Below are 6,056 nucleotides of genomic sequence, written 5' to 3' on the forward strand. Positions count from 1 at the left end.
CACCCAGTAGGTATTAGTATTTATCATCCTGGTTATCTTATTATTACTACCATGAGGAAATGGGCCAGTGAAGTTGAATGACTTACCCAAAGTGACTTAGCTTGGTAGTAGCTGAGAAAGGACTTGAACCCTTGTCTTAATCTTATTTGGTTGCTCTTTCCACAGGTAGAGAAAGCTTTTTGTTTTTGGAAAAACATATGACATTAGTCATATTTATGATGGAAGGCCAGACAAGTGGTAAGATTTGATGTATTTTCATGTATTGAGCAAATAGAGGGCTATGTGCCAGATGTTGTGCCAGGTTCTTATTAATCGTGTTAAGAAGCTGGCTTAGTTCTTTTGTGCTGCTATAACAAAATACCTGAGACTGGGTAATTTATAAAGATGAGACATTTATTTCTTACAGTTCTGGAGGCTGAGAAGTACAAGATCAAAGCACTGGCAGGTTCAATGTCTGTTGAGCCTGCTCCATCAGCGTTGTCTTCCAGTGGCGGCATCCTCACGTGGCAGAAGGTGGAGGGGCAAAAAGGGCCTAAGCTACTTCCCCCCAGCTCTTTTTTTTAAGCATTAATCCATTCATGGGGATGGAACCTTCATGACTTAATCACTTCCCCAAAAGGCTCCACTTCAATGGCTCCTCTTAATATCACCACAACAGGGAATTTTCAACATGAATTTTGGAGGGGATGCACATTCAAACCATAGCAGAAGACAAAGGCTTAAAGAAGAATTAAAGGAATAGTTAGCAGAAAAGGTTGAAGGTTTTGGAAAAAGAGTTTAGAAATATACTTTATTACTGAAGTTTCCATCCTGGAAGATGCTTTGTTAAAGCTCTGCCCATCCCACTATATTGCTAATCCCCTTCCTCACCCTGCCCCTTAAGAAAATAGGATGGCTTTCCAAAGTTGTGATTATAGCTGTTAATGTAAACTGCTTCTCTTCCCTTTTCACTGTCCATTTCCTAACAATTCAAGTCCAAAACCCATTAGGTGGGGCTGAGCAAGGTAATGCTATCAAGGCTCAGAGCTGGGTATCATATAAACTCCGAGTAAGATCGTTGCATAGGAGCAGCCTCCACAGTGTGTCAGCCCAGATGGGGGTGAGGAGTATGTGCATGCAGGATGTCAGAGCCCAAGTGAGGTAGGTAAGACGTCCGTGTAGTGGGTGGTAGTGGTGACCACCCAACAAGTGTTGTCAGCCTGAGCAGGATGAGAAGGGCATTTGTGTGAGAGACAGTCTCAGCATGAGGTATCAGAACCTGAATGTGGTAAAGGGGGCTTCTGTGTAGAGCGCAGTAGCAGCAGCAATGGAATATTGTTTGCATGCAGGGGTACTGATCAAAGCAAATATATTAGGGGGCCGAGCCCGTGGCGCACTCGGGAGAGTGCTGCACTGGGAGTGCGGCGACGCTCCTGCCGCGGGTTCGGATCCTGTATAGGAATGGCCGGTGCACTCACTGGCTGAGTGCCGGTCATGAAAAAGACCAAAAAAAAAAAAAAAAAAAGTAAATGTATTAGGGATAACAGCTGCCAGACTTCTCACTGTCCTAGAAGGGATTATAAATATTGAAAGGGAGAAAACTAATAATCATAGATGAAAATGAATACACACACACATACACACACAGACACAGGTTTTAGTTCTGTCCACTAAGACGGCTGGGGATCAGTGAGCATACCTGGCACCTAGATCTTGGTTTCTTAAACATACTCTTATTAAAAGGACCCTGGGGTCTTGGAGAAATGGCTGATTCTGGAGCTGTGGCAGAGAAAGTACAAGATGATCCTGGAACATCTTACTCCAGAAATTAAGGAAGTTTTCCAAGAATGATGGGAACAGGTCAAAAGGACACACAAGCCAGCTTTAAGGGACTGTCACTGGCTAAATATGGGACAATTTGAGCATCAAAATAAATAATAATGGATTACAGGGGGCTGGTCAGTTAGCTCAGTTGATTAGAGCGTGGTGCTGATAACACCAAGGTCCAGGGTTTGATCCCTCTACCAGCCAACTGCCAAAAAAAACAAAAAAACAAAAAAAATTATAACTCATTGGATAAAGTAGGAATTCATAAAAAAAAAAAAAAAAAGATTTGAAAGTTTGACGAAGAACAGGATAGTTGCACAATCTCAGCGTTAAACCCCTTTCCCTACAAAATATTAATTGACAAAGAGAAAATAAACTACAGTGGGAAGCCAGACAGATACCACCTTACTCAAGTGATAGAAGTTAACACAATTAGTAAGGGGACAAATCAAAATTATGCTCCACTTGAGAGGATGCAGTGAGAACAACACAGTACCATTCCCATGATTTTCCTACCAAAAATATAGCCTGAATCAAATTGTGAGGAATCGGTCATCAAATAAAATTGAGGGATAGTCTACAAAACAATTGGCTTGTAATCTTCAAAAGCATCAAAGTCATGAAATCAAGGAAAAACTGTGAAACTTCCAGTCAAAGGGAGAAAAAAGAGATATTTCATCTACTCACACTAAACGAAAAGTGTGATTCTGGACCGGATCCTTCTGCCTAAAGGACATCATTAAATAGGGTCTGAAGATGAGACAGTAGTAATGTGTCAATGTTACTTTCTTGATTTTGATGGTCGTATTGTGGTTATGTAGGAGAATATCCTTGTTTGTAGAAAACACATTCCTCATGAATGTTTCAAGTGGAACAGAAAAGCTTTCTGCAGTATCGGGATATTCCCTGCCTTGACCCTTCTTTTTTCATATTTGGATATATAAATTTCATTCTTTAACATGCTTCTCAAGCAAGCATTTTCTAAGCTCAGCTTCCTAGTTGAGAACCCTCTGTATAGCTTTCCTTGTGCTTTAAAAGATGATGTGTGAACTCCATGATGACTTTAAAATATACAACTTCTTCCCACTTGGCATAGGACTATTTTGCTGTTATTACATTACTTACGGGGATGATAGAATGTGGCATAGTCTCTCTATTGCTTCTCTTTCCCACCCCTCCTTGACCAAAAAAAAAAAAGAAAAAAAGAAAAAGGATAGTGAGGTGAGGAATGCCCTACTGCTGAGTATAAGGAGGATAACCATCCTGGACAATTCTGCTATCTTAAGCACCAGGTGTTGATTTATGAGTAAAGAGACAGGCTAAGAAAGGAAACAGGCTTGGGTTGTACCATCAGGTAGCTAAGCATTGTCTAAGATATGTGCACAGTTAAGCCATTACATTCTGTAGTGTTAAGCCTTGACAGTGAACTCCAAATCAATTATACAACAGATAAAACACATCTGGTCAGTCTTTCCTACTTATTAGAATGACTACGATTCTAATTCCAGGACGGTAATCTCCCTTTTAATGGAGCGGGGTGAGTTTAATGGAAACTCATACCTACAATTAAATTTTGAGATTGGTGGCACCAAATTAACAAGCTTAGTGAAAAGAAGATGGCGAGGAAATGACTCACAGAATAACTTTTTGCCTTATTTTGTGATTTCATTATTTGATTTGATTTTCATTATTTGATTTTGGAGCTATTGCATTGACTTTGGATTCATCAGGGTCTTTGCATCCATCTCTACATAAGGCAGCCAGGACAGCAAATTAGGTTACAAATCGTATGCATTCCAGCCAACAAGTGGCATGTTTTAAACAGTTTGTAAGTTTTCAGTTGAGAGATGAATTCGGTGAACTTCATTGCATCAATATAGGAAATAATCTCTAAAAAACTGAATTGCCTCTATGACTTTGTCTCGTATCTTGTCTATTTCTTGGGTATTCCCTACTGATAAAAATCACAAGAAAAAAATTAACTTCAGTCCTTAAATAATTTTACAATTCAATTCCATCTTTAGTTTTTACTTTTATATAAATGCTACATTACATGTAAAAGGTCTTTCAAAGATTATTTTAAAATCTACCTACTTTTAAATTTTCCTTTAAAAAAAATCCATGGTAGTAAATAGGGGTCATATAAATGCAAACTATGCAGAACAAACAGAGATTTTAGATTTTTTTTTTCAGTTTAATAAAGTTTGAAAACTTTCAAGCCTCTTATATAATTCCCTTAACATCTGGCTTGGCAAAACTCTAATTTTATTTGAAAAAGGGCTTTTAAAAATGTGGTGTCTTTGGAGAATGCTTAAGTGAGTGTGGGGTGGGGAAAATCCATATCCAAATATCTTTATAAAGCAGATTCTTAAAATTTGCAAAGCTATTTACCACTGAATACACTGCCACTTATATAACTTCTCTCTTTTCAGCATGTTAGAAAGGAAAGAGAATGGAAATAAGGCAGGAAGAAAGAATGAAAGAGTGAAAATAATGAAGGTGGGTCAGTAAAGGACATTTTAAAATTCCCCTCCTCTTTCCTCTAACATTTTAACTTCTCAGCAGCTAACATTTATAAGGAAAATATCTTGCTAGGAAAAGCAAAGAATCAAAAATAGTAGGATACAGCGAGTATAATAGGAAGATGACCTATTAGGTCACCTAGAGATGACCGATAGGTGCCCTAAGAGGGCACAATTGCTGGGGAAAGAAAGCCACGGGAGGAAGATCTAGAACTGGATAAAACCGGGCCTCTGCTATATTGACCTTCTTTTTATAAGGTTTATAATGAATTAAATTTTATTTATATGGAGGACTGAAGTTATATGGGGCCAAATGTTTAAGTCCTTTTGTCACTGATGAGACTTTATTCCTTTCCAGATTTTGATAAGGAAATCCCACACTACAAGGTAAAATTTGCTTCTCTTCCTATGCATCTATGAGTCACAAGCCATCAAAGGCCCAATTTACTTACCTGTATTAAGGGACTTATGTGGAATGAAAGGTCATTTGCTTAACTGACCATTTCCCATTCAACCTTACTTTGATTCAATCTTGAAAATTATCTGGAGGACATGCAATCCTGACACCAGGAAGGGTCAAGGCAGAGTGGGAGGTCCATTTAAGGCTAACCCAGACTCTCCAGCTGCTCTTGAATTGAGAATGCCCTGGGTTTAGGTCAAGGTGCCAAATCTATACACCTTAGTGCTAAGCAGGAATTGGATTTACCCTCTCTTCACAAAGGAAAGTAACTTGGACAACCCGGTCATTTGGAGTAGACAGAGCTTAAACAAGATGACAGCTGAACACTGAAGGTGCATGTGTTGATATCCATCTTCAAAGTAGTTCACAGTCAAGCCACAGTGACTAACAAAATAGGTCAGATCTACCTATGGAACCTTATCCTGAAGATGGCAATGAAGTGCAGCAAATGCCAAAGGCTAGCCCTCAAAGGAAGGTGTGTGGGCTAAAGTATTGTCACTGGAAAAGGAGAAGGTGTCAGGGCATGTTGTAGTAATTGTACCCTTCAAATAATAACAAAGATACACATTTGAGTAGGTAGAATTTGTTAATGTAAGAAAAATGAGAGGAAATTCATATAGTTTGGAATAGGCCCAGAGTATGGGAATAGAGAAAAGAATACGCTGAAACAACAGTATACACAGACACACATGTGCACACATACACATTATTTTTCAGTTTAGCTTCTTACATCTTCCTTTCCCGACTCCACAGCAGCACACAGATTAGAGGGTTCTAGCAGAGTCCAACTATACAATTCTACGCTACTCAGAAAATATATGGCAAGACAGCATCCCTGTTTTCTCCTACGTGGTTTAACGCATTCATGAACAGTGAAACATTTAGAAACAAACAGATGTCAGATACCAATGGTTGATCACACCAAGAAATGATACAGGAGATGTCCACAGACTTGACTTTAAACCTGATCCTAACTGATGATAGGGTGGTTTTCATCACCTCCATACACACCCTCACACATCCAAAATAGGACAGTTCAGTTTCATAACAGTCTAATGTGGTAAAACATCCAGGAGATTTCATGGAAGGAAGTGGCTGGAGGCCATAAGAGTCTGGGCACCATAGTCTTTTGGGACTGTGTCTCTTTGGAGAAGGCCCTTCCATCATCAGACTTAGCTGGAAACTCATTCACTTGAAGAGAAGGCGAGGCATGACTCCTCAGAACTAAAAGAGGTTGTTGGGGAGCCTTTTTCTTCTCACTGAAGGAT

This window comes from Cynocephalus volans, chromosome 10 (assembly GCF_027409185.1).
Source record: "Cynocephalus volans isolate mCynVol1 chromosome 10, mCynVol1.pri, whole genome shotgun sequence".
NCBI classification, from domain to species: Eukaryota; Metazoa; Chordata; class Mammalia; order Dermoptera; family Cynocephalidae; genus Cynocephalus; species Cynocephalus volans.